This window comes from Crocodylus siamensis, chromosome 6 (genome assembly GCF_052110815.1).
Source record: "Crocodylus siamensis isolate JL-2025a chromosome 6, ASM5211081v1, whole genome shotgun sequence".
In the NCBI taxonomy this organism is placed as follows: Eukaryota; Metazoa; Chordata; order Crocodylia; family Crocodylidae; genus Crocodylus; species Crocodylus siamensis.
In genome coordinates, this window is record NC_143400.1 from 39,346,096 (window position 1) to 39,356,408 (window position 10,313).

Genomic DNA, 10,313 nt, shown 5'->3' on the forward strand with positions numbered 1-10,313 from the left:
CTCGCTGTCGATTCTTCATTGGTAGCTATGGAAATGGCACCTTATGTACGTCTGTTGTTTCCTGTTAAAAGTCCAGCCTGGATGGTAGGGGACTAGGAGGTAAAATACCATGGGATAAGCACAGCTGAACAAGCAGCTTGGAAAAGGAGAAGGATGTAATAAATGTTTAGAGAGGAGTTGCAGCTGTTTTGTGTCTGGAAAGTCTTAGGGTTTAATTATTTTTTTATAGTAGTGTCTAGAAGCTCCAGCTTAGAGTAAGGAGAACTGGGGTGAAAGTTTGATACAAGTCAAACAACAAAAAAGGTTGTTATAAAAAGGGTGGTGATTGGACACATTTATTCTCTGTGTCTGCAAGGGACGGGACCAGAAGTCTCAGGAAGAAAATGGATTTAGATATAGCACTTTCTAACCGCAAGCGTGGTTGCCTGGAGGGGCTGGGGAATCTGCCACGGGAAGGTTAGATAAACCCAGGGCTGGGTTGGTTTAGATGGGGCTCTTGAGCAGAGGGCTGGAGTGGCTGACCTCCTGAGGTCCTGTCCAGCCCTACTTCTCTATAACTGCATAATAAGACAGAGCCTGTGCTGGTGGAGTTCATCATCTAAACAAACAAAGGAATGGGAATGAGCTTGATTCTCTACAGCTTAAATGAAAACTCTGGGTCTGTTATAAATATCTGTGCAGCGACAAAGTGATTTTGCACTCGGTCAATGGCGGGACCAGAACAAGGACTAAACTCTCTGTGTCAGACTAGGAACCTGTCCTAATTGCCTCTCTGATTTCTGTGGCTTTGTCTGATGATTAATACCCCTTAATAGTTTTTATGCTGTAAACACCTTTGCAAGAACAATGGGAGCTTAAGCATGGATTTCAGAGGCCTGTCATCTCTTTTTACTGCAGATTTTGTGCAACTGTGTTGGCTTCAAAGGCTGGAATAAATAAAGACCCAGTGACAGTAGCTCTAATAGGATAAAATCAGTACAGACAGGCCACTGTGTAAGTCTAGGTTATGAGGATTACTTGGGGTATATAGCACACAAGCAATATCAGGGGCCTATCATGCTCGTACTGTACTGACAGTGAGATATGACCTACTCTGAGCTTAGAGTGAAAGCAGAGAAGACCGATGGAGGACATGTTATTTTACTGTGTGGGCTCCTTCCTTCCAAGACAGGACAGAGACCCGGAGGGATGAAATGACTTGCCTGAGGGTATAAAAGAGCTTAGAATGAACCCAGATACCCCAAGTCCCTGGCCTTGAGCACAAGATTGTTCTTTTTCTCAAACTTTTTTGGCTCAGCTCTGGAGCAGTTCAATTGTGCTGTCTCAGGAGACACTCAGGGTGGACTGGCTATAATATTTAGGGCTGGATCCTCAGCCTTCGCTTAGCCATGGATCTCATTTATTGAGCACAAGGTAAAAGTTACGAATCAGCAGCCTGGCACAGAAGGGGACAGGCAGGAGGCTGGCATTGTGCCTGGGGAGGCATTTGCTCTGTCAGAGGATCCCCGAGTCAGCACCTATTTTGACAAATATGTTGCCGAGAAACAGGTCTTGGAGCTGCTTGGATCTTGTCTCCTGAAAGGCATAACAGTGTACTTCTGCTGTTGAAACTCCATGTAAATATTGAATTATCAGCTCAGCCTCAGTACAGACTCAATTACCTCTATTTGAAGTCTTTTTATTTTCAGCCATCATTGTTCTGCTATTCATTACTACTCTTGAGCAGTTGACAGTCCAATGGATTCAGCATTGTTACTCCATTGAGTCTTGCCCATTCTCACTTGCTCAAGTGGCTCATGCTCTTTCCATTGCCCCAGCCTGGGTCTTTAGCACGGTTTGGACCCAGAGACGTCTGGATCCAAAAGCTCAATTCTCTACCAGTTGAATTAAGGACCCGGGTCTGTTATAAGCATGTGTCCCAGCCATTAAAGAGCAACAAGGACCCATGCTGGGATCATGTGGCTTATACCAGAAGGCAAGGACTGATGCAAACACACTGAGTCTTCCTAACTCCTCCTGAAGTCAGTAGGGATGAGGTAGAGGGCACTTGGACTCTTACAGGAGCTATTCTGTCCTTCACAGGGCTGGACCGTGGACCTATAAATTCCCGAGGGAAAAGAGTGTAGCTCTTGTAGCAGTCTGTGTCAGCTCCTCAGGGCAGGGCTCTCTGTGCTAGTAACTTGTCACTCCTGCACTCTGTAAAGTGCAATACCCGTTAGGAGAACTATGTTGAGGTCCCACATCTAAGGAGGTAGGAGTGCAAATTTGGCCCCAGATTATTTCTTTTTGCAAACCATGCTGAATCTATGCCTCGTTGTTTCTTGACACATTAGGATTAGTAAGGATCTCGTCTCAACCTCAGACGGCTTTAACACAATTAGACCCGGATTCACACCATTGTAATTGAAAAGAAAGCCCTGCTGTTGGCTGCTTTCCCTGGCTCTTACTAAATAATTCTGTGAAGGAAAACTTTGACAAGAACAAATTATCCCAAAATATTTCTAAACTGTTTGTTTTTCAGTTAGACGGAGCTGAGAGCAACATCCCCATGAATAATGGTGTTTCTTTTCCTGCTAAAAGCATCACTTAACTCCTCTACAATGCATTTGTTCTCTCCTTTAACACTCAGAGCATTACCCTCTCTGTCCAACAGTAGTGAGTCATACAGGCAAGGGAGCAAGTATTATTCATGACCACTCAGCCCTGCAGGTGTGAAAAAGGAAGTGGCTATGAATAAATATGAGAGCTCCTTGCAGTCTGCCATCTTTCAAGACCAGCTTTAAGTGGAAGGTGCTCTATTTATAAGGATCTGAGGCACAAACTTGCTTTCAGAAATGGGCCTTGACAGGGCAGAGCTTCAGGTATAAACTCAATGGGGAAACTACGTCCCAAAATGGAGGCATCGACTTGTAATTATGGCAGCTATATTTTAATTTGATCCATATTACAGCTACAAGTCTGGCTCACTTAGGTATAATAAATGCATTTTTGTGCATGCACTGATTGTAAAACAGGTCTCATGAAATGACTTTATGTTCCACTTTGGAGAATAATTTTTTGTCACCCGTTATCTTGTCCTGACATTTGGCCCAGAAGCTTTCTGCCCCGAGGGGAAGGAGTTTGGAGAACAGAACAGCTAAACCTCTCCTGGAACCAAAACGACCTGCACTCTAGGCTTACGCGAGGCGGCGGCGATCCGATCCGGCTTCGGATCTGGTCACTTCAGATGGCAGCGGTCCGATCCGGAGCTCCAGACTGGGTTTCTGCCTTGATCTGGCTAAAGTGGCTCCGAAGCTTTGGTGCCGCCTCGGAGATTCGGCCATAGGGTATAATGGGGGAATCAAGGAAATATCTATTAACTTTGTTGTTTTTTGTTTTATTTGGCTGAAACTTGCAGGGATGATAGCCTCTTCTGAGAGCGTGAAACCTGCTTCACCTCCCTTCAGGAGGATCGGTGCAGGGGTTTGGGGGGAACTGTACCCCAAATTCTTGAAAGCCAAACTGCTGTCAAGGCTGTGTGTTACACCACAGCGGGGTGAAAACTGCAGGGCTGGTAGCTCTCACTGAGGCCACAAAGCCTGCCAAGTTTCAAGGAGGAGATCAGTGCAGTGGTTTGGGGGGAACTGCCCCTCAAGCTGTGGACAAGCAAAACTCGTGCCATGGGTGACACTGCGTGTGTTAAGGTGCAGCGGGGTGACAGCTGCAGGGATGGTAGCCCCTGCTGAGGCCATGACGCCTGCCAGCTCTGGAGGAGATGAGTGCAGGGGGCTCTGGGGCCCTGCACCCCTAGCTGCTGACAGGCAAACCTCATGACATGGGTGCTTGTGGGGCTGATTGTGTCCCTCTTGGGGCAGTTGATTGTCTGTATTGATTCTTTCCTCTCCTTAGCCTGGTTTTGTAGGTGCTAATTGATGGCAATTAACTGGCTACATTAGCTGGGTACTGTATTAGCTGTGTATTGAGCTGGTCCCTGGGTGAATCATGATTGATTGGTAACTGGTAACACAGGAGCTTAACAGCCAGGCCTGCAGTAGTGTCTCCCACACCCCAAGACAGACAGTCAGTCCCACAAGCACCCATGGCATGAGTTTTGTTTTAGCTCTCTGAGTGACAGAGAATGCAGAAAAGGCTGAAGTACTCCATGCCTTTTTTACCTCAGTCTTCACAGGCAATGTCAGCTCCCAGACTACTGCACCTGGCAGAAGTTTTGGGAGGAGGTGAGCAGCCAACAGCAGCAAAAGAGCAGGTTAGGGATTATTCAGGAAAGCTAGATGTGGACAAGTCCATGGGGCCATGTGTGATGCACCTGAGGGAGTTGGGCGATGAGATGGTGGAGCTGATGGCTATTATCTTTGAAAACTCATGGTGACTGGAGAAGTTCTGGACAAGTGGACAAGGGCAAATATACAACCCATCTTTAAAAAGGGAAGAAGGAGGATCCAGGGAGCTACAGACCAGTCAGCTTCTCAGTCCCTGGAAAAATCCCAGAGCAGCCGTCAACTCCCTGCAGGCTGGCTCCAAAGAGGCTGGAGCTGGACTGGTCTCAGTAGTGACAGATGACAAAGCAAGGAGCAGCGGGCTCAAGTTGCAGCAAGGGAGGTTTAGGTTAGATATTAGGAAAAACTCTCTCATGAGGAGGGTCGTAAAGCGCTGGAACAGGTTACCCAGGGAGGTGGTTGTGTCTCCATCCTTGGAGGTTTTTAAGACCCAGCTTGACAGAGCCTTGGCTGGGATGATCTAGTTGGAGATGGGCCTGCTTTGGGCAGGGGGTTGGACTAGATCTGACCTCCCGAGGTTCCTTCCACCCTCATTGTCTGTGATTCTATGAACTGTGTGCGTGGGTGTGCTATGGGGTGTACTTATCAGACATTCGTGGATGGTCGGATCATCATCAGGCTCTCTTTTACATGGCTTTGAAGGCAACAAAGCAAAACAAACCCCAAATCAAAATCCTTTATGGAGCCAAATTGATCAAAACCTGGAGACATAAGAAGGGGAAAAACCCCCAGAATGTATTACTTTGCCTTTGCTAATCTTGTGGGCTACTTGGCTTTTGCGTTAAGAATCATGCCTTCATTATGTATTGCTGGAGGGTTCATTCTCCCAGCTCTATAACAAAGTCTGAGATATCTTCTCTAATCCAACTATTACCCATTTTCAATGCTACACACAGAGTTTAGCTCTGATATGAGCAATAACCACCAGAGGTCAGGATTCTTCAGTACGGCATGGAGGATTTCTGCTACTATGCAGAAGTTGCATATGAGATGAGGTTCTGCTCCAAAGCTGCCTGAAGTCAATGGGACCATTTCTTTTGATTTCAGTGAGTTAGGATTGGGTGCTAACTGTTTTCTAGGAAGAAAGAGAAATCACTGGGATTTATGCTTAGAAACAAAGTTTTGTAAACAGCATATACCTGACCTTTTTGCAGCTAAGATTTAGGTAGAACGTGTCACCTGGATTTTTAAATGGCCCTTTAAAAAAGAAACTGTGGAAATGGAGAGGATGTCATCCAAGAACCTGTAATTCTTGTTTTAATTCTTTGTAAAGTTGTCTGTGGTTTCTATTTGAATGAGGTCACTGGTCAAGAATACTGGCTTTCCTCTATTAGAGGCACATTGCTTTAGGCCTTAATTTTGGGAAGTACTAAAGTATGATCCCAGTTTTGACCAAAGAATTAATCAGCAGAGCCTCACATTGTAATCCTGCAATATGAGCAATTAGCATGGATCTCTGTATGAAGTATAGTTCTGGTCCCTGAAAAGAAGCTTTAGCTATTTAAATGAACAAGACAGAGGACAGGCAGCTGTAGGACTGAGATGCAGGATCAGGGCCTTCAAGTTATATCTGCAAATGGACTTAAGCCCTGTAATGCTTGACATTTAGGTGCTTTGACACTACAATAAATGGGGATGGTAAGGTCCCACAAAAACACTTTGAGCGGGGAGCCAGGTACATGGGCTTGTAAGAATACTGTAGTGAGATGTGATATAAGACCAGTGATGAGCACTTTTAAGACTCCCACCCTTAATATTTATAAAGTCCTGGCATCAGAACCTCTGATGAAAAATGCTATAAAAGTGCCTGGTATTTGTTGGAAGTTTTTCTTCACTTGTATAGCATGGTTTCTAGGCAAATATCTTACCCTTCTGAATAATATGGTATGCTGAGAAAAGATAAACTCACGTAATTATCCCTTTTCTTAGCATGACAGTGTTTAAAATACAATTTGCCTCCTTCAGCATTACTGCTGGCAGAAACATTGGACTTAAAATACACACAAAAACCTTTTAACATCTTTCCTCACACCCTAGTTCTAAAAACTGGCATTTGAAGTTCCAGAAAGTGGTTCATGGGAAAGTTATCACTGCATATACAGGTCGCAGGTGTGTGAAGAAAGGACTGCCAGTGTTTTACCTGCCCTGTTGTAGTGCTTCAGTTAGGGTTGTCTGACAATAAGCAGGGCTGACAAATTGTCATCCACGTAAACTGTGGGGCCAACCTGGATGAGAAAACTGCATCACGGTTAACCTGTAGTTCTGGATTACTAGTTCAAGTTTATTGCAGGTTGTTAATAGGAAAGCCCAAGTCATTATTCTGCATGTCCTTTGTTTTCTGTAGCTTATACTTCATCTGGCTTGTCAGTTCAATTTACTAGCCTTTCTGGACCTGGACTGTCGACTACTGTGTGTCTATACAGCACCCAGCACAATGGACCCCAGTCTAATTGGTCTTTAGACAGTACCATAATAAAGCTGATTAGTAACAATGACCAGCTGAACACAATCTGCTGGTGTAGCCTCTTGGGAATAAAGAAGTGTTTATGCCCTTTAAATGTGCCATCACAACTTGTTCCCTAATATATAGGTTTACCATGTGCCAGAGATTGAATGGGCCCCCCAAGACCGGACTTCTATTGGGATTGTTCAAAATTTATGCTATGATAGGCCCCTCGTGCAAAGCATTATACATATATGTACTAAGATAGAGGCTCTGCCATGAAGGTTTTACAGTCTACACAGATGAAGCACCAAATGGTGGGAGAGATGAAATTTTCTACCTTCATTTTACAGATAGGAAAGTAAGACTGCAGGATATTAAGCTGCGCATGGAGGTCTATGCTGGAAAGGATAAAATGAACACACAACTTCTGAGTTCCAGTTCAGTGCCATGTTGTGTGGCCATCATAGAGGACGGTCCAGTTGTCCTCTGTGCTCTATTGATATGAATCGGACATCCTCTATTTTTGTTTTAAAGAGAAAAATAGGGGACATAAAGGCACCTGGTTTTGTATCAACAGAGGACAGAGTAGCTGAATGTCCTCTGTGATGGCCACCCTAGTGCCATAGCCCTCCCTGCCCTCCACACTACCCCGTCATCTCCAGAGGTGGTGGCCACACCAGGAGGCCTCTGAAGTGCCCATGTTACCCTGTATGTTCACAGCTGTGTCTGTATTGTGGATTGATGGGTTTGGGCTGTGGGAGATTGTCAAACCCTTCACGAACACTACAAATAATTCGTTTAAAAACCAAAGCAACACAGGAGAATGCTCAAAAACATCTGAAATGATCATTGATAATATTAGCAAGTCTCCCAGTTTGGAAGTGCAGCTTGCTGTCTGATATTAAGGGAGTGGAAACTCCTATTTTGGGAATAGCCTTTTGGCACCAAGTCGAGTCTAGGAGTTTGATTTAGAAATAAGGAAAACTGCAGATGCCATAGCCATATATCTCTGTCCACAGTGCTCCCAAGATTAGTTGCATACTGTTTTTCTTTTGCAGGAAAACTTTCCCTGAGACAAACACTGGTGTAGAAGTGTTTGACTCAATCAGACATCAAAGGGAAAAGATGCAACATTCTGGTCATGTCTACACAAGATGTTTAAATGTCTCAGTAACTACATGTACAGCCCTATAAGGTTGGAGTAGATAAATTTACTCTGCAGCAGAATAGTATTTGTAAATACAAGTACTATCCCACTGTGAAGTACAAACTGCACAGCAGTGCACATGTAGACATTGGAGAGGCTGGCTGGGGCACGAGGGTACTTCAGTGCAAGGGCTGCCTGCTGATGAGCCCCACACCGAAGCACCCTTGTGCCCCAGCCAGCCCCTCCGCAGCACGTTAAAACAGAGGGAGCAGCTCTGTGCCGACAGGCTGACCCCCTACATGCTGTGATACTGGGCACACATGCAGACACGCACCCCACCGCAATAAGCTCTGGAGTGATAAACTCTGGAGCTTATTGCTGCGCATGAATAGGCATGTGTAGATGTGCCTTCTGAAGCTGAGAAGGCATGTACTGCTTGAATGTCATAATGAAGCGCTAAATGGTATAATTCTCTGAGAGTCTTCCCTGGAAACAATGAAGACAGCAAGGGCAGTTTCAAAGCAGAAAGATTACTTACTGGGGTGGCAACTTATTTGCTCTGTGTTTCTTCCACAGATGTATTTCGTTGGTTCAGTACAAGCAGAGAGTTTTCATGTTATTACCAGATGCATTTTTGGTTGCTGCTATTCTGTCCACAGCAATCTTTGGATTTAGGACTTAATAAAAGAAGTGTGCTTGCCCCTTTGGTCTGAAAAAAGGCCTATGTAACTGGATATCTAACAGAAAACAGATGTAGGCCTGAGTGACAGATTTTAATGTTGGAAGGGGCCACTATACTTACCCAGGGGAAAAATATGCAAGGATGCCTAAGGGACTGCGAGCTGCATGTATGGGGAAGTTACTGTGGAGTAAGCTAGAATGTGAATTTAATGTGTAGCAGCTATTCCAAAACAAGGCCCTGTGTGGACAGCAAATGACAATATTCTTGCAGCACAGGTAAGTATAACCTTTGCTAGCACAGGAGCCAACAGCAGTGAAGATGTGGCAGCTTGTAGTGATGCATCTTCACTGCTAGATACCTATGCTACCATCACCCCCACATTTGACTGTGTAACCGTAGGTTAAGAGTGCCTTTATGAAGAATAGTTCATCTGCAACAGCTGTTCTGGGCTCTTTCTCCAGGTAGACATGCCTTGAGAGGCTCAGGATACCAACTCACTTCTCAAAATGCTGTCTGGGGGACACTTCTAAATGTTTTACTCCTACTGTAACTCAGCCCATAAAAATCCATCCAGCAATTCCAACATCAAGCCTGACACTTAGGATGAAAATACAGGACCCATTTTACGAAGGCATGTCTTCCTATTTAAAGAATAAGTCTTATTTAAGAGTTTTAGTAATGAAGAATTTCCCATGCCCTTGGTAATCAGTTCTGCTGGTTAATTAACATCACGGTTAAACATTTGCTTCTCATTTCTCATTTGAGCTATGCTGGCACTTATTTCCAGCCATTGGTGCATATTAAAAAAAAAAAATAGGAAAAGAACTGTTCTTAGTTCTTAGTAGAGGTTTCACAGAGAATAGAAATTCCACCAAAGAGTTATGTTATTTGTACTAATTTGCTATGGAGATGCTGGCTTGGAAGCAGCATGGCACCGTAGCTCCCAGTAATATAGAAAAGCAAATGTGGGGGAATGCTTTGTATCTGTTTTCTATGTAAAATGAATTTTAATGTTCTTAGGTCGATTCCTGCAGTAGGTTGTAACCCAGGTTTCAATAATTCCAGCTTTGCCACTTACACAAAAGGTCTCTCGTCTAAATTTAGTTTAGGATGTTATTAGCTTTTTTGTTTTTTATTTTAAAGTGTTAACGCCCCTTAGATTAAGAATAATTGGATGTAAATTTTCCATGTCTGAAAGGAAATTACAGCTATCACCCGTTGTTTAAAATAAAATAGCTGGTCTGGAAGGCAGGGGTAGCTACATTACATAAAGATGTAGCTTTTAAAAAAAATAATATATTTTTTTCCATAATACAGATTAAAAAGACACAATTTTAGGTTGATTAACAATGCTGAAAAAAATTAACAGCAATTAACTGGAGCTTTGTAAGAGTATGAATGGAAACACCTTGAATTAAAGAGGCCAGTATATGTTCATGGGCTTAAAGTTGCTTCACTCCTGGATGCCTCTGACCTTGAATAAATCTATTTCAATTAACAGCCTGTGATGTGTCTCAAGTATTTTAATGGGACAGGCCTTGAAAGCCTGCAGGACTGAGTAGATGTGCAGCAGCTATTCCAAATTAAGGTCCTGTGTGGATGCTCATGGTCTGCACTCAGTCAAATGAAAATGTGATTGTAGCACAGGTGGGATTTTAGATCCCTTGCTATATAGAAGGGCACATCTTCAGCTACTGTAAGTCGCCAGAGCTTTCAGCATGGTTTGCACCCACAGGGAATCTTCCCATGGGGCCCACAGGG